This window comes from Lissotriton vulgaris, chromosome 8, assembly GCF_964263255.1.
Source record: "Lissotriton vulgaris chromosome 8, aLisVul1.2, whole genome shotgun sequence".
Lineage (NCBI taxonomy): Eukaryota > Metazoa > Chordata > Amphibia > Caudata > Salamandridae > Lissotriton > Lissotriton vulgaris.
Genome location: NC_141696.1, coordinates 562986803 through 563006571, shown reverse-complemented (window position 1 = coordinate 563006571; position 19769 = coordinate 562986803). Strand labels below are relative to the sequence as shown.

The 19769-nt window shown below is 46.6% G+C and overlaps 1 protein-coding gene and 1 pseudogene across 1 annotated transcript in view; both read left to right on the top strand.

The window, feature by feature from the left end:
* The window catches only part of CLYBL (citramalyl-CoA lyase), a 2598854-nt gene that overhangs the window by 1317480 nt on the left and 1261605 nt on the right, over positions 1-19769 (top strand). The gene's annotated exons all lie outside the window — the stretch shown is intronic.
* On the top strand, positions 17654-19012 carry LOC147697718 (uncharacterized; annotated as a pseudogene).

Here is a 19769-nt window from a genome sequence, read left to right as displayed (position 1 = left end):
GTCACCATAGAATGTTAGGAATGTATTTATGTGACGTCACCTGTTCTGGTTGGCAGATGACAGCTGACTTCGTTCACGCTAGTTGTTTATCCCGCTACTGCGGGCCCTTGTTATACTAATAAACATCTTATCTCAACACCCTATTATATCCGTGTGTTGTATGCTACAATTGGCGACGAGGGTCTTGTCACAACAAGGGCCAGCGGAGGTAATTAAAGGATCGGCCGATGATTGATGATCGAGATCGATCCATGAAGTATATTGCGGGGAGAGAGAACGACGAAGCAACACGGAGTGAGTACAATGCGATGGAAATTGAGCGCAGACTGAAGGGATACTTGTGTGAACTAAGGAGCAGCAGCGCGTAAAGTGAAGCTTTATACGCTCATGACGTGTGAAATGAGGAAGTGCAGCGAGTGATATCAGCACGAATATTGCCGGGCTGCCACGCTGTGTGTAACCTAACTCTATGAGAGGAAGTGCAGCAGTTGAAATAACTAAGAAATACTAGCAAGGCAGCAGCGCTGTGTGAAGCTGACAAGGAAAATCTTTCGCGCGCTTCGGTGACAACGCTCAGCTGAGGCGTCAGTCTGTTACCACAGCTGAGACGCGTGAAGCATGCCGGGAGCGCGCTGATTGGTGCGCGTCATCGACGTAAACAGCGTGCGGCCATTTTGACAGTAGTTCTGAACATCGGCTGTACTAATGCATAGCTGTTGAGGCACTTGGAGAAATCACACGCGCAGAAATAAATAAAAACGAGGAGACGAATTGTGAAACTTATAACACAAGTAAGCCACAGAATAATAAATCGGAAGTAAGGAAAAGTATATTAAAGTGAAAATCTCTGTGGAAGTAACCAGAAAAAGAACTTAAATATAAATAAAATGGCAGAATGCAATAATATATGTGCTCCTCCTCGTTTCTTGGATGAGCCCGGTAAACCCACCATGAAATGGAAAAAGTGGGTGAGGGCTTTTGAAAATTACATCGTTTCCATAGATGGGAAAGCTTTTGATGCTGAAAGGAAATGTTCTTTGTTATTCGGACTATTAGGTAAAGCAGGTCAGGATATCTTTGACAGCCTGCCTGAATATGAAAGTCCACCTGGAACATTTATTCCTATGAATGAGTATCAAGAAGCATTGAAAAGATTGGAGAGGCAATTTGATGAGGAGAACAATATCATGGTTGCCAGGCATAAGTTTGCTCAAAGGAGACAACAAGAAGGAGAGTCTGTAGAAGACTATGTTGCATGTTTAAGAGTCTTAGCAGTAGAATGCGAGTATGAGGAAATGACAGACATATACATCAGGGATCAGATTGTATTTTACTGTTACACTAAAAAAGTGCAGGAAAGACTGTTGGCATGCCCCCCCTCAAGATGGTTACCTACATCGCTCATACCAGTTACAACATTTTCATTCCTCTCTGCTTCATTGTCTATCATGGAATCTTCCTGAACTAAAGCAGTACCCTCCAGACTAGAAGAGAGTCTGGCGGAGTTTCCATTAGAATCCAAAGACAGTCCTCGACTTGCACTTGAATGTAACATCTCTGAGCCACTAGACACATCATCCCATTCTAGGACACTCTCACCTAGACTTCCTTCTCCCTCTTCAGCTTTTCTCATTATGATTTGTTCTTGACCTGGTTTCAGTTTTACTATATCATCTTTACTGCGCCATCCTTCTCCTTCGACAAACACCGCTCCTCCTGACGCTTTACCAACTCTCATTGGTTTGCTGAGCCTTGACTCTCCCTTGCTCACCAAACCAGGCTTTTTCACTAGCACCCAATCACCAGGTGCAATGATCTTATCCTTAGCTCTGTTTACCTTGTCAGAATATGTCTTGTTCTGCATTTGCTTACACATTATGTTCTCCCTCACATTTAGTTCCTTATCACATACTTGTTCCGCTTCAACAGCTGTTTTTTCCCATCCACCTATTTTTGGTGTCATGGCATTGTTGCATGCTCTTCCTCTCATCAAGAAAAACGGAGTAAACCCCGTAGCTTCCTTGGGCGTATTGTTGTACGCATTGATCTTTGTTTTAATAAATTCTTTAACATCCATTTCATTTGCCACAGCCATTTGGATTCCTTCTTTGAAGAACCTGTTTATCCTCTCTACTTGACCATTGCTCTTGGGACTGTAGAGGGGAGTTTTCTCCTGTTTTATTCCACGTTTTCCTAGAAATTCGACCATTGCTCGTGATACCAGCTGTGATCCATTATCAGATACCATGACTTTTGGTTGCCCTTCTCTCTCAAAGGTCTTACCCAGAAATTTTATTACCACCTCCGTAGTAACCATTTCCACGAATTTGTAACACACCCACTTGGTGTAGTAGTCCATCAAAACTATCAGATGTTTGCACTCATCTGGCAAAATATTGAAGGGTCCAGCAAAATCAATTGCCACTTTAGCCCAGGGACCATCAGGGATTTGCACCATCTGCAATTCATTTTTCTCCATTCTCCAGTGTTTGTCAGATCTTAAGCATTGCTCACATTTGTCAACAAGATTCCTGACTTCGCTGTCCACACCCGGCCACCAATAGTGCATTCTTAGAACGTTCCTTGTGGCCGTGGTGCCAGGGTGCCCTCTGTGAGCCATTTGAATTATTTTCTGCCTGAGTCCCAATGGCGGCACGAAGACCTCACCCCTTTTCAAGAATCCATTTTCAAGAGTTAACTCATCACTCACTTGTTGATAATTTTTTAGTTCCTTTGGCATGTTCCTCACATGTGGCCATTTGGATTGTACATATTCTTTCACCTTTCCCAAAACAGTATCCTCCTTCGTACTTTCTTCCCATTCTTTTTCACATATTGATCCTTCACACATTACTGTTGCGTCAATATGCGCAACTATGCATTCATTGTCGTCCAGTTCCTCATCTTTTTTTTCTCTCACTGGCAATCTGGATAGGCAATCCGCTCTACTGTTCTTACCTCCTTTTATGTGTTCTATTTTGAAGTTAAATTCTTGAAGCTTCGACATCAGTCTGATATTTTTCGCTCATAGATTTGAGGGCCACTTATCATCAGGTGTGCCTGTCTGAAAGGTCAAAATCATTAACAACCTTCATCACGCCGTTTGGAGCATTTAGGTATGTGAGACTTCCCTTTGGCCTGGCGTCATGTTCAGGAGTTTTCCAAAAACTCATGGATGTCTTGTTTGGAAAGATAAAAGGGGTGGAAGCCTTTCAAGATGACATTTTGTTACATTCAAAAACTGAAAGTGAGCACATAAAATTGATTGGAGCAGTTCTGAGGATCTTGAAAGACAAAGGCATGACAGTTGCTAGAGACAAATGCAAATTCATGACTAAAGAGGTGGAATATTTAGGGCACGTCCTTACTGCTGAAGGCATTTTACCCAAGGATGATTTGGTTCGCGCAATAAGGGAGGCCCCTGAACCTAGGAATAAGGATACACTCAAGTCATTCCTTGGCCTGAGTGAATATTATGCGAAGTTTATCAAAAAGTATGCAGAAATGGTGAGTCCACTCAGGAAACTATTGAAGAAAAATGTAAAATATGAGTGGAATGACGAACAAGTTGAGGCATTCAGATCGGTCAAAGAGGAAATAGCCAGAGCGCCAGCACTGAAACCCTACGATCCACAACTTGACAATATAGTAACTGTAGATGCAAGCAATGAAGGGATAGGTGCTGTGTTTTGCCAAAGGAAAGGAAATGAAGAGAACACAATAGCTTTTATTTCGAGACAGCTAAATGAAACAGAAATTCATTACAGCACAATTGAAAGGGAGACTTTAGCTTGCGTATGGGCTGTGCAACTCAAAGACTATCTGTGGGGTAAGAGTTTCAAACTTGTAACCGACCATAAACCGCTTGTGTATATGATGGACGGTAAGGGTCGGGGCAATGGCAACGCAAGTTCCAGGCTGATCAGACTGATGTCGAAGCTTCAAGAATTTAACTTCAAAATAGAACACATAAAAGGAGGTAAGAACAGTAGAGCGGATTGCCTATCCAGATTGCCAGTGAGAGAAAAAAAAGATGAGGAACTGGACGACAATGAATGCATAGTTGCGCATATTGACGCAACAGTAATGTGTGAAGGATCAATATGTGAAAAAGAATGGGAAGAAAGTACGAAGGAGGATACTGTTTTGGGAAAGGTGAAAGAATATGTACAATCCAAATGGCCACATGTGAGGAACATGCCAAAGGAACTAAACAATTATCAACAAGTGAGTGATGAGTTAACTCTTGAAAATGGATTCTTGAAAAGGGGTGAGGTCTTCGTGCCGCCATTGGGACTCAGGCAGAAAATAATTCAAATGGCTCACAGAGGGCACCCTGGCACCACGGCCACAAGGAACGTTCTAAGAATGCACTATTGGTGGCCGGGTGTGGACAGCGAAGTCAGGAATCTTGTTGACAAATGTGAGCAATGCTTAAGATCTGACAAACACTGGAGAATGGAGAAAAATTAATTGCAGATGGTGCAAATCCCTGATGGTCCCTGGGCTAAAGTGGCAATTGATTTTGCTGGACCCTTCAATATTTTGCCAGATGAGTGCAAACATCTGATAGTTTTGATGGACTACTACACCAAGTGGGTGTGTTACAAATTCGTGGAAATGGTTACTACGGAGGTGGTAATAACATTTCTGGATAAGACCTTTGAGAGAGAAGGGCAACCAAAGGTCATGGTATCTGATAATGGATCACAGCTGGTATCACGAGCAATGGTCGAATTTCTAGGAAAACGTGGAATAAAACAGGAGAAAACTCCCCTCTACAGTCCCAAGAGCAATGGTCAAGTAGAGAGGATAAACAGGTTCTTCAAAGAAGGAATCCAAATGGCTGTGGCAAATGAAATGGATGTTAAAGAATTTATTAAAACAAAGATCAATGCGTACAACAATACGCCCAAGGAAGCTACGGGGTTTACTCCGTTTTTCTTGATGAGAGGAAGAGCATGCAACAATGCCATGACACCAAAAATAGGTGGATGGGAAAAAACAGCTGTTGAAGCGGAACAAGTATGTGATAAGGAACTAAATGTGAGGGAGAACATAATGTGTAAGCAAATGCAGAACAAGACATATTCTGACAAGGTAAACAGAGCTAAGGATAAGATCATTGCACCTGGTGATTGGGTGCTAGTGAAAAAGCCTGGTTTGGTGAGCAAGGGAGAGTCAAGGCTCAGCAAACCAATGAGAGTTGGTAAAGCGTCAGGAGGAGCGGTGTTTGTCGAAGGAGAAGGATGGCGCAGTAAAGATGATATAGTAAAACTGAAACCAGGTCAAGAACAAATCATAATGAGAAAAGCTGAAGAGGGAGAAGGAAGTCTAGGTGAGAGTGTCCTAGAATGGGATGATGTGTCTAGTGGCTCAGAGATGTTACATTCAAGTGCAAGTCGAGGACTGTCTTTGGATTCTAATGGAAACTCCGCCAGACTCTCTTCTAGTCTGGAGGGTACTGCTTTAGTTCAGGAAGATTCCATGACAGACAATGAAGCAGAGAGGAATGAAAATGTTGTAACTGGTATGAGCGATGTAGGTAACCATCTTGATGGGGGGCAAACTTCGAGAACGGGCAGAGTAATAAGATTGCCTACCAGATTTAAAGACTATGTTATGGAATAAATTCAGGTTATGTTTTCATGGAGGAAGGGAGATGTTGTGTGTTATACTGTTATGGGACAGTGTTATGACAGTATGTTTTCCATTTCTGTTGCCAGCGTCATACGTGTCACCATAGAATGTTAGGAATGTATTTACGTGACGTCACCTGTTCTGGTTGGCAGATGACAGCTGACTTCGTTCACGCTAGTTGTTTATCCCGCTACTGCGGGCCCTTGTTATACTAATAAACATCTTATCTCAACACCCTATTATATCCGTGTGTTGTATGCTACACCTTGTCCTTTATTCTGAGTCACATTCTCTCTGCTCTCGAACCTGACAAGCAGTGGAATTAAATAATTTGTGTTTCATTCTTTAGAATCAATCAGTTTTATTTTGTGGAATACGAAAGCATAGTACACAGCTTCCTGCCTACATATCAAGGCCGGCCGAGCAATGTTCAAAATCATCATATTCCACAACCCGGGCACCGGAGCTGCAATCACAGCAAAGTCATGCAGGGATTTCCACTTTAAAAACAGTTCAGCTACAGTAAAGAGAAAACAAAGAAAAAAACAGACAAAAAAACCCCAACCCCAGCCTTTTCCTCCCCCACCCTCCTCCGCATCAGTTCCATCTTACGATCTCGACCCTGAATACCAGGCTCAGCGTGCTTACGTGCGTGTAGAGACCTACTTAGCCTTCTGGGTTCTGAGTGGCATCCAGGGGTTCTAGCGGTAGAAGTCTGAGAATCTGTAAGTAGTTCAGGCATGTCACTTCTCTCATATATTTGGTCAATAAATGTGAAAAGGGTGCCCACAACTTCTGGAAGTCCTTGCCTTTCCCCTCCACGCTAGCAGATGCCATAAGCGATGAATCCATGCAAGAGTATCTGGTGTAGTGGGCGTACCCCATAGGGATAGAATGACTTGACGGGCCGCCAACAGCGCCAGCGCAATTTGCCTACCTCTAAGAGAATGCAGCGGTAACACTTTGGGTGGGAGAGACCCAGCAGAGAGTATTCAGGGGCGCGGGGAAGCTCTATCTGGAACGCAGCATCTATGTCATTGAGGGTTTGGGACCAATAAGGCTCTAGTTTCGGGCAATGCCATAACAAATGAGCTACTGTGCCAGTAGATCCGCAATCCCCTACAGGAGAGATCCGTTTTATTCTTGTCCCAACTATGAACACTAGCAGGAGTAAAGTACCAATATGTGATGAACTTAAAAGCAGATCCTCCCCTGCAGTACTATATGCAGTGTGGTGTGCTCTGTAGGTGACATGTTCCCATTCTTTGGGTGATAGGGGCCTGCCCACTTCTGTTTCCCAACGCACCTGCGCTTTGGTACGCTCACCCTATGGGGTCGCCATAAGCACGGAGTATAATTTCGAGATAAGTCTTTTATCATCCGTCTTGCACACTAGCCACTTTTCATAGGCCGTTAAGGGTCTGTACATGCAGGAATAATTATCAGGTGACATTACCCAATGCAAGACCTGCCTATATGCAAAAGCGTCCTTAGCCGGAAAGTCATAGTCCTGTCGCAGTTGCGTGAAGGGTATCAGCCCCTCCAAGTCAAAGAGGGATCCAACCCGCTTGCACCCCTCTTCCCTCCATCTGTGAAACACCGCCGACTTCTTCCCCGGGGGAAATTCAGGGTTATCAACAATGGGAGTCATGGGGGATGGGAACGACGTCCACCCTCTTTCCTGCGTCACTCGGTCCCAGACTCTAAGAGTAGGCAACGTGACCGGCGAGAAGTAAAACCCTCATGATCCGTGCTTACAAGGTAACCAAAGCTCCCTCCATATAGTCATGCCAACAACGGACTGGTCCATAAATTTCCAGTGTTTACTGGATGTAGGCTTGTTCCACTCCACAACATAGCGGAGACACGCTGATTGGTAGTAGCTGCCTATGATCGGGAGGCCCAGACCCCCCTGCACCTTCGGGCAAATCATTTGTGAAAGCGAGAGCCGCAGCTTCTTCCCTTCCCACACAAACCTATTGATTAGTTCCTGTAATTTCTTGAGCATGCCCGACGGTTGGGTCATCGGTAACAGCTGGAAGATATACAAGATGCGCAGGAGTATCATCATCTTTACCGCCGCCACCCTTCCAAACCATGCTAAGCACAGTCGCGACCTGGCGTCCTGCGCCTTAGTCGTGTGATCCAGCAGTAAGGCATACTTAAGCGAGACCGCTTTCTCAATAGTCTGGGTCAGTAGAATTCCCAGGCGTGTGTCCATCGGAAAGTGAAATCCCTCATAGGGCCTCCACTTCCCTTGTGGGGACAGTCAGGTTCAGAACCAGCGATTTCTCCAAATTAACTTTAAAACCCGAGATAGCCCCAAGCTTGGCCATTTCGTCTAATAATGCTGGGATAGTTGTCCTGGGCTGAGTGAGAAAGAGAATCATGTTGTCCGCGTACAGACTAATCTTATGGACGTCTGCCCCAAACCGTACCCCCCTGACTTCCTGATTGCCCCATATCCGCTGAGCGAATGGCTCCATTTAGAGTGCAAATAGGAGGGGGGACACAGGGCTGCCTTGCCTCGTCCCACGTTCACTAGAGAAGTCAGATCTACACCCATTGACCCGTACGAACGCCCTGGGGGAGTGGTATATGCACCTGATCCACTGCAGTAACTTCTCTCCTATCCCAAACCTGCGCAGTACCGCAAATAAATAGTCCCACCTCAGACTTTCGAAGGCTTTTCGGCATCGATAGATAAGAGGAAGGCCAGGCCTCCGCGACCCCTGCGAGCAATCTATAAAATGTAACAGGGGCTTGGTGTTAACTCCTCCCTGCCTGGTCGGGATAAAAAGTGAATGATCAGGATCAATGATGCCTCCATAAGAGGGTTGAGGCGCGCAGCCAGGATCCCTAGCAAAGAGTTTCACATCCAAATTAAGAAGCCAAATAGGTCTGTATGACCCGCATGCTTGTGCATCTTTACCCGGCTTTAAAATAACCGAGATGGCTGCTTCCGCCATAGACAGTGTCACCGCACCCGTATCGAGAAAATAATTAAACAGACGGGTTAAAATGGGAGCCAGCTCCACACAGAATGCCTTATAAAAGGAAGCCGTAAATCCATCCGGCCCCGGAGACTTGGACGGCTTCAGTTTAGAGATCTCAGAGATCACCTCCTCAATGCGTATTGGCGCGTCAAGATCCTCTCTAGCCGTGGTGGGGAGAGGTGAAATATCGCTCATATCGAGGTACACCTGCGGGTCTAATGAAAACTAATCTCTGTCAGGGTAGAGAAGGTGATCAAAATTGAAAAGGCTTCCGCAATCTGCTCATCCGCGGTCTGTTCTATCTCTTTTCCATCATGGACCGACTGGATCACAGTGGTCTGAGTCTTAACCGAAACCTCTGCGCCAGCTTTTTCCCACATCGATCACTGTTAAGATAAAATTTGTGTTTCAATATAAGGAGAGCATACTCCGCTCTGTCCAGATCCAAGTGCTTCAGTGCGCGTCAACAGTTCTCCAACTCCCTCCAGATCCGTGGTGCTCCGGTGCGCTTATGAAACGATTCTAGCTCACTGGCTTCTGTTTCTAACGCAGTACGCTTATCTCTACAAATAGCATTAAAGGCTGCTGCAACCGCAATAAACTCCCCTCTAGAGACAAGTTTCAACGCTTCCCAGACTGATGACAGAGATATCGCACACCCGTATCGTTTACATGCAGGTAGTGCACTAATGTGTCTTTCATGCGCTTCACCACATCCTCTGAATACAAGAGATTCTCTCTAAGCCGCCAGCTAGGGGAAAGGCACGCACAAGCTGCGCAGGCAGGACAGAAATAAGCGTGTGATCGGACAGGGAGCGGGGGGCTATGTCAGAGGAGAGAAAGCTGGACATGAGTGATGTAGAAGTCAAGAAGTGATCAAGTCGCATATACGTTTTATGAGCTGCCGAGTAGCATGTATAGTTTTGGGCATTGGGATGCTGAGCACGCCAAACGTGACACAAACCCACTCTCTGCCAGCCACTCCCTTCCCCCGCCGACAGTGTTCCGATCTGGTGTTTACGCTGCCCCGATCTATTCCGGGCCGCATCCATCACCAGATTCAGGTTACCACCCACCAGGACCGCAGCATCTGGTGAGGTGAGCACTGATGCCAGGGCTGACAAAATAAAGAGTTCTTGCTTCTCGTTCGGGGCAGAAATTGACCTGATTGTAAGGTGAGTCCCCCCCATAGCACTCTAATGGCCAAGAGCCATCCCTTAATCTCTGTCACTGTGGAGATGATCTTGCATGGACATTGAGCTCCTATCAAAATAGCCACCCTATTTTTCTTAGACGATCCCGCAGACCATGACTGTTGTGGGAATCGCCTGCCCCACATGCGCAGCACATCCTTGGAAAGCAAATGCGTCTCCTGGAGCAGGCAGATATCACTCTCAGCATTTTCAGGAAGGGAGAGCACCACAGCGCGCTTCGCAGGGTTATTCAACCCGCGGACATTGAGGCTCACCACTTTAAGATCCCTGATTATCTCCCACCCGGTGAGGCACCATGAAAACTAGAGCAGAGTTCCACCCCAACCAAGCGGCAGCATCCCAGTCCTGCCTCGTAAAATGACCCTCTCCCTTAGTACCTGAACTGATGCGGAGGTTCCCACCCACAGCCCCACCCATCCCCGTACCCAAAATTATCAAAAACATAACACCCAGAGAGACAAAACATTAGCGAACAAAATATGACCAAAGTCCCACACATTGAATAACATTTGGAAGTTTGTGGTTGCAATCCACCTCCCTACCATGTGAGGATTAGAACGGAGCCTTCTGATCCATGACGAATCGATAAGACCCTCAACTGGTCTCTACGTTCCTTCCCTCCGACGCCCCTCCATGTGTCCACTCCCATGCCTGCAGTTTACATCTTCATGGGGTAGCAGAGCAGTCTGTGGTTTGCGCCAGGGCGGAAAAGACTGCCTCTTTTTCTCTGAGTTGTGTGGTCTGGTCAGGTTTCGTGGCCGCTGGGGTCCTGCCCACTCGCTGCCATCCCGAGTTACGACGCACCCGTTGCGACATGGGTGTTGCCACATCATCTACAGCCGCCGAGCGCTCCAGGCCCAAGACCCCCATTGCCTCTTTAAGCGATTTGAGTTGTAGCAGCTTGCCCTTGTGTTTAAAAATCAAACGAAAAGGTGGCCCCAAGCATAGCGATCATTGTGCTCTCGTAGGTGCGTGGTCACAGGTTTTAACGTCCTCCTTTTGATGAGGGTAGAAGCCGCCAGGTCCGGATATAGAGCCGGTTGGCAGCCACGGAAGTGGATAGGCTGTTCATTGCGAGCTTTCCGCAGTATACGCTCCTTCACCTGAAAGTCATGTACACACTAGGATGTCTGGTGGTGGCGCCTCATTGCCTCGAAGGAGGCCCACCCAGTGGACCCTGTCCATTTGAATGTCCGCTGTCTCACCTTCGCCGAGGAGTTGCTGGAAGAGCTCATTGACAAACAATCGCAGGTCAACCCCCCTCCACCTTCCATGGGACTGCTCTGATGCAAACGTTGTTTCGTCGCGAGCGGTTTTCTAGATCCTCAGTGTGGGCCTGAAGATCAAGGTTCTGCTCGCTGAGGTGTAGCACTTCTTGCTGTAAGTGATGGAGCTCTTCGTCTCTCGACAGGTCGTGCTCTTCTAAGGTCGCCACCCGCTCTCCAATATCGTCCATGTTGCGGTTCACCTCCTTTAAGTCTGATGCCAACTTGGCCCGCAACTCTTGTATATCTTCTTTAATTGCCGTAAAGAGCTCCACCATAAAGGCCTTAGTAGCAGGGGCATCTTCTCCTTCCACTGGGCCTCTTTGTCACCCTGGACCACTCCCTGACCAGATTGCTTCAGGAAGAAGTCCTTCAAGGATTTCTCCTTGTGTGCTCTTGCTGCCACCATGACCCTCGGGGACTGTCGCACCCCTCTCAGGTCCCAGCCGCCACGCCCTGTCTCCTTTCAAGCTGCACTTTCTTCTTGGCACCTCTCCACACCAGGAGCCACTGTCTGCCGGATTGCGGACCGCTAATATACCCTGTCAGGGCACCCGGTCTACCAGTTCTGCACCCCCCCCCTCTCAGGCAACACCTCCTTCGTCTCACACCCCCGCAAACTCAGGTCTCTCCGTCAACTCATGCACCTCCAGGAGGCTCCCTCCACTAGCCGCAGGATCCCCTTCAACAGAGCCCAGGGCAAGATAAGCTTAGGAGTGCTACACCTGGAGGCCCCGTACCGCCTCAACTGAGATCATGGAGCCAGGGGGGGCCAGCTTCTCTCAGTTCCCTCCGGGTGCCGCAATCCAGGACAGCAACAACAGCCTCCACTCTCAGGCCCCACCAAGGCGCAGTCACAGCAGGAATGGCCCACTTAGAATTCACCAGCAGGAGCAGCACCAGCACTGCTGCCCCAGGCAGCCATGTACTAGCCCTGAGGGCCACCCCCCGAAGACACTGCGGGGGTATCTCGATGCCTCTGCACCCCCACTCCAGTATTCTTAGCTCCGATGACCAGAGCACGCAGAGCACACCAGCAATCACGGCCTGCCTGCTGTTACCCGCCGTCCTCTGACTTACGGACCTAGTCTGCTGCGCCGGGACCCCTCACATCAGGCATCACACTTCCAGTGGCTTACCGGGCTCCCGCATGCATCAGGGCAGGGCAGGTCTAGCGGCCACACAGCATCTACCGCTGGACAGCCTCCTCCGCCCATAGCACTTCACCTCCTTATGCATAGATCAGATCACCACCTGGCGGGCCCTCCAGCGCCGAGGCACTGCTCACGGTCCCTCCTCCTGGTCACCATCCTTCTGTCAAAATGGCGCCTTCCGCAACTGATGCTTCCTTGCTTTCTCGCCAGCCGCAAGAGTACAGCGGCGCCCTCCGCAACTGCTGGGACCTTCACTTTTCTACCTTTCTCTGTCTCTTCTCTGGGGGGCTACCCCTTGATTTCGCTCCTGATCCTCCGCACGGTGACTAGGCCGCCCACCCGCTCCACTCACCAGGCCGCCATCTCGCTCCGGGCCTGAGTGCCTCAGACCGGCGCCCAACACCGGAAAATCTCAAGTGGCGGGTTGCACAACAGCACTGCGGAGCCACGACGACCCCCCCTGAGCGGCGGATGGCACGGGAGGTGGGTGATATTTCAATGGTTATGCTCAGCGGCACCGGAGGGACAGGATTACACGTCCTCTTACGACGCCATCTTAGCCACGCTCCCCATGTTTGATTTTTTAGAGCAGGCTTCTCCAGCGCGTAGCTCGGCAGCTACTTTTAGCTCTTTAGATACCCGTCAGTAGCTCTCCTATGCCAGCTTTCGAAATTGGAATCTTTTTCTTGGTCAAATTAACATATATGACAAAATTGTGTATTCTGTGATGAAAATGTGTTTATTTTCAGAACTCATAAGCTATAGTCCCAGACAGTATGGAGGAAATCTCCCACCTGCTCAAAACATCATAGGCATTGCAGGCCATCTGTTCTATGCATGCGCCATAGGAGCTTTGGAGTCAAGTATATACGGTGTAGATATTTAAATTTTATGGGGCGAAATCTAGCAGTTATAGCGGCCTACTTCGGACTCTTATGTATGGTCAACCACTCTCCCTCATCCAGCTTGCCCTTCCACCGCTCCTGCAGTGTCTGGAAAGAGTCCAGGATGTTGATCACTAGGGATTCATATATAAGGGACACGCAGCCTTTGTCAGGAAGAGGAGCCATTGTGAGCTACACCTCAAAGGGTCTGAATTCTGGAATATTGTTGCACTCTCTTAGGTATGATCTCATGACTTGATGCAGCTGCAAGCACCTCTAAAGCTGGTACTTTTCCAACATGACTTGCCCTGGAGTTGGGCGAAGGACTTCAATATCTGTGCCTGTCAGTACATGACCGAGGGTAGCGATTCCGAATGAATCCCATCCCCGAAAACCCTACAGCCGCGAAACATCTGTCATAGGGATTCCACACCACATGGGTATCTCCCGCCTTAGTTTGCCATCCCATCAGGTCTTGAGGGAGGACCCTGTAAAATTCCACCTACACCACAATTTTTATACATTGCTCATAGGTTACTGAATCAGTACATAGCAATGAAGTAATATCAAGCCAGATACTGAGTATACAAGTCTGCATTTTATACATATTCCTTTTATTTGTTCTTACAAAATTACTTCTTTATTCAATTGGAAAATTCCTTTTTTAATAAATAACAAGATTAGCAAAAACAATCCTGAAATGTCCCCTATATCAAAGAAACCCCCTTCCCTCACATCCTCTACCTGCTCACACTAAAATAATGGACGCCATAATCAACTCATCAATTTAGCTCATTCATACCTCATTCATACCACACATACTCAATACATCTCAACACAACTAAAACAAATGAGGAACTGAAGCACATGGGAATCCTTTGTCACCCCATGTTAATATATTAGCATCATTTTTTCATGTATACATCTTTTGTAATGCCAACACAGTCTTTCAGTGCCATAAACAGTTACATGCCTTCTCATTATTACTAAGATATTCAATATTTCATATCTGATAATGATCAACATAGATAGCTTTACTAGATTTCCATAATTGTGCCGATATGCGTTTTGGTGTGAGACTGAATATTACTCATACACCTTCCTCACGGCACATTAAAATGCCATTATCCAAACAGTAGGAAGGATGAGGTAAGGGGTTGAAGGTATTCCTACCTCAAAATGATAATTAAATTAGAATTGATGCTGATGTCATCAAGGTTCATAACATGCTAATTCAAAAAAGTTATCATTCCAGTATTGAATATTGTATGTGTACTCGGAAAAAACAAGACTGAACCCGGAAATTCACTAAGAAATTAATTGCAGACCTCCACTGTCACCCATGTGAGCACCCTAGTGACACCCGAAAGGAACAGACTTAGACCAAACAACATGTGAGTCTGAGGGAGGGTTTACAGATTTTGCAACACAGCCTGTGTCAAAGGGGAGTCCTGTCGTGGCAGCCGACCCCCGTAAATATAATAGAGTAGAGGGAAGTTGCTCATGCACCACCTCTCCAACCAATATGTGGGTCGTCCTTTGGCCACTAGACCCAAATACTGATGAACAGAACATGCAATGAACAATAATAGGACAGGTCGGCCCTGGCCAATCCACCGGCAAAGACTTACAGCGCTTGATAAAGGCCCACCCCCAAACAAAGCAGCAGGGGCCAATGAGAATGTTGTCTTTGTTGACTGCAGTATATAGTTAGGGGTAATTTTACACAGCATGAAGCAGGCTCAGGAGAGCAATCTTCTTTAGTAGCGCTGCGTGCCCGAGTATGAGTAGGGGCTGTGAAGACTAGCAAACAGTTGCTACGGTGTGAGATTGTCCCCCCCCCCAGTCTGCCTCTCAGTATCTGGATATTCATCCGCAAGTAACGGAAGCCCACAATTTTAACCACCTGGCCCTCCCTCGAGCCCATTCCTCCATCGCCTCCCTCGGCCCCACCAGGAACAGTCTTATTCCAGTTGACCTGGAACCCATAATAGCTCCCAAAAGTGTCAAGGAGCACCATGACCAGCCTGGTGGCACAGCGGTGGCTGAGATACACCAGCCGATCATCTGTGTATAGGGGCATCCGGTCCTCACAGTAGTTGGATCATTTAAGTCCTTCCAACCACGCATCGGCTTGGCGAAGATGTGTGAGGGGCTCAATGATCAGAGCAAATAACACGGGTGACATGGGGCAATCTTGACATGTACCTCTTTCAAGGGTTATTAATGCAGACAGGGCTCTTTCAACTTGCATGCGAGTGTGTAGCCGGTCATACAGTATTTGAATATAGGGCAAGCAATGGGGGTCAAAGCCAAGATACTTGAGCAGTGTAAACATATAGGCCCAAAACACCCTGTTAAAAGCCTTTTCAAAATCGATTAACAACATGGCCAGTGGCCGTCACAGCTGGTTGATAGCTGCTGGTGCGTTGTTAAACTTCCAGATATTGTGGCGTGTTGATCTGTGATGTATGAAGCCACTTTGATCTTTATGAATTAGATCAGTTCAGTGAAGGCAGTACTTAGCTGCACCGCAAGAACCTTAGCCAGGATTTTGTTTTTACAAAATAAGTCTAAATGACAAGCCCTTATAGATAGAGAATTGATAGCCCTCATCTCGGAACTAGAGGTATTAGGACTCTCCCAAAAAGTGATGAGGACTACTCGCTCGGCTGGGCACACACTAGACGGTCTGTTCTCAAACAATGATCATATTTCAATAAGGGAGATTCTCCCCTTAACATGGTCTGATCATTGTGTTTTATTATTTGACATCAGGATACTGCAGCCCACTTCTATGCACACCAACTCAATCCTCCCATAACAATTCAGGGCCTGGAGTGGCATTAATCAGCCGGTCTTAAACAACATTTAATTGGCACCCAACCGGAAGCTGTGCCTGACCCCGAACTGGCCTCTACTAATTATACAGAATGGATCCAAAATGCATTTAGCAGACTATACCATACAAAACAGTCTCTAAAAACAGGAATACTCCTTCAGCTCCATGGTTTTCTGAGACACTTAGACTGGAGAAACAATGCTGTAGGAATCAAGAAAGACGCTGGCGCCAAGAATATGACAACGTTAAATAATCATGTTACAAGGCGGCTCTGATAAAGTATAAACCTCTCATAATTATAGAAAAAAGTAACTATTATACCAAAAAAATAGAACCAGCGCAAAACTCCGCTAAATAGCTGTTTCAGGTAGTATCCAAGCTGGCAGGTCCTGTGGTGAATTCTACTAAGGAGGCATCCCAATCACTCTGTGATTCTTTAGCCAGTATTTTCAAGACAAGTTAGGCTAAATTGACTCCAATTTTACTGCTCCTACGGGGGCTGGAATCAACTGGCTGACAACAGCAGGAGGAGAGACATCCTCAGCTTCATGGAATTTAGGCCAGTGTCTGTGGAACAGATCACTGATCTGGTTAACACAGTCAAATGAGGGTCCCCGTCTGACCCATGCGCCCCGTTAGTCCTGAAAATGATCCCTGACCTGATAGGCGCTAATCTAGCGAGCATCTGTAATTCTATGTTTTGTTCAGGCACTTACACTTCCATATGGAAAAATGCCATCATTCAGCCATTTTTAAAGAACAACAATCTCGACCCAGGAGAGACCAAGATCTATAGGCCAATAGCGCGTCTCCCATTTCCAGCGGAAATTATTGAAAAAATGATGAATATTCAGCTGGCGCAGTTTATTGAAGAGAATAAGCTGTTAGATGACACACAATCTGGCTTTAGGAAAGGCCACAGCACGGAGACCGCACTCATCAAAGCCTCGGATGAAATTAGAATGGTGCTTGATAGAGGAGGTGCCGTAGTCGTGGTGCTTCTGGATCTATCAGCAGCTTTTGACACGGTTGATCATACTACTCTGATCAACCTTGTCTTAGCCATAGGCATCGGACGTAAGGCCAAAGCCCTTCTGTCCTCTTTCCTCTCTAATCGGACCCAGTCAGTCAGTATGGGTGATTTCAACTCACCAGTTTTTTCTCTCCCTTGTGGACTTCCACAAGGATCGTAGCTAAGTCCAACTTTGTTCAATATGTATGTGACGGACTTAGCACAAGTAATCCAATCCTTTGGGATGGGTCTCACGTCTTATGCGGACAACACACAACTGGTGCTTGTGGTGCACAAAGACGGAGAGGCAGTGGCGGCAAGCTTTCATGATGGCATGTTGGCTATTAGTTCATGGATGGCAAGTAACTGCCTAAAGCGCAGATGCTCCTTGCGCGTCGTGGGACGAGTGCAGGACCAGCTGGGCTAAGCCCGGGCAAAGGGCGGGCCCTCTGTGGCCCTCGAAGGCCAGAAGAGACTGGGCTGGGCCACAGACCCTGATTTCGTTCCGAACTGATTAATAACTGCTTGATTCACGTGAGACTTTGGTGTTTTATTTATAATCTTTAATTGTGTAAAGTGCTTTAGATATTTTCCTATTGTTTTGTCTTTGCACACATCTCCCACTGTGTATGGATAAGACTGTGTAATGTCCAAATCTAAAAAAGATAAGTCTGCTACCGGTTTGGGCACCATGGATAACTATCTGGTTAAAAAGGTGAACCAAATCAACAATGAGAGAAGGGCTTCTTTGTGTCGAGTGAGTCTCCCTTTGTTACATGATGAGGCCTCGCCTCCACTGGGGGACATTGCATTGGAAAATAGTGATGTTACAAGTGACCGGGCTATTATAACCACAGTAGTACAGGTACATAGGGAGACACTTGATGTCCTGCCTGATATTTCTATGGAGGAATCAGAGCAGGCGCCACCAGTAACCAGACCTGTGAGATAATGTAGAAAATTGCAATCTAAACGTGGGGGGAAGCACAGCAAAAAAAGAGTAGATCCTCCACGAGTAGTTTGCAATGGCCCTATCCCAGGACCTTGTCCTGTGGACGGAAATAAAGAGGGGGGTACACTCATACATTCTGAGCAATTTGCCCTACTTGTTAGCTCTATAGTAGCAAAAATAGAGGCTAAAATGGAAGATCTGTTGAGACCCCTGACCACTAAGCTGGACACTGTGTTGCTAGAAGTGGATAGACTGGGTGGTCTAGTGTCAGCATATCTGGCCACAGCCCCAGTTGCTCCACCCAAGGTAGTCGATAAGGGTCAGAGTACCAGGAGAGAGAATGTGCAGCAAATCTGTCGGCAAGTACCTGCCACTGAATCTGCCCTCCCCTGCCCAACCACTAGCAACTGATCAGAATAGACAACCCATAGTAGAGTCTGAAGGCAGGCCTGACTTCAAACATAGAAGGAAAAGTCACTATATCAATTTGCCCCCTGATTGTACTCCTTATGTGGCGGTTTTAACAAATGTTCCGCCTATTGATGACTTTTCTGCCCAGTCTCATGGGGAATCTCACGATTCCTTAAAAAACAAAACAGTTGCGTGGTTGAGTAAAAATTTGGATTTCCAACCAAATACTCTGATCAAATACTATCAACGCGAAGGGTGAATTGGATTGGTCCGTCTAGTAAGACCACCAGTGGGGATTGTATTGTCGTAACTTTTAAGCACCCGCAACATGTGGCAACAGTATTACTAAGGGCCGCCTCTCTAGTATATAACGTGAACAGTGTATGTGTTCGCCCACTTGGCTATTTTTATGCCCATCTGATTGTAGCCCCTTCTGACCCCAGGAAATTCAGACCACTGACTCAGTCCTTGACACCGGCACTGAAGACACCATATCTGTATAATGTTAATGGCCACCGTTGGAATGGCCCCAATGTGGAAACACATAATAGATATAATGCTGCTATCCAATGTGGGAATGGTTTTAATGTGGACATTCATAACAGATATGACTTGCTCTCTGGCCTGGAGGCGTGTGGTTGAAGCAAGGAGTGTGTGGGGCAAGGAAAGGAATATGTGGTAGAAGAAGGTCATGAAGGGACTCTCGAGGTGATAACGAATGGTAGCAATGTAATCTGTTGGAACATTGCAGGGTTGGGTTCAAAGATGGGAGATTGTAACCGGATCAGGTTCATTAAGCAATATCAGATCATCTGCCTCCAGGAGACCTGGTAAGTTGAATGTGACTTTTTCCTTGAAGGTTATAAATCATTCTATGTTCCCGCGTCTGCATCAAGCAGGGGTAGGCCAAAGGGGGGATTAGTTACATTAATTTCTGTTGCTTTACCTTGTAATATACGTAGAGTTTTAACGGACAACCCAGGTATTATTGGGTTGATATTAACTGGAGATAACTGTTTGGCTGGCCTGGTTAATTTTTATAATGGTGTAAATTTATGCTCAGCTCTTGGCACTAAATGATTTTATTCACTCCTCTATGAAAGAATGTCTCCATAACCTCTTGAATATGGGTGATTTTAATGTCCATCCATGTGGCGATCTCTTGCTGAAATGCATTTCGGATGTGCATTGTGTACGATCCCAGGGCCTGCACATGGAACACACAGTTGAAGGGGAATTACTCAACGATTTATTGAATGATCTAGACTTAATAATAGCTATGGAATTGAGGGACCCTACTAAGTGTTTTCATACCCCTACCTTTAAAGGGCATGGACGGGGAACCTTCATTGACTATGTGTTACTCACATTGCCAATGCAGTCCTTTGTGGACTCCATC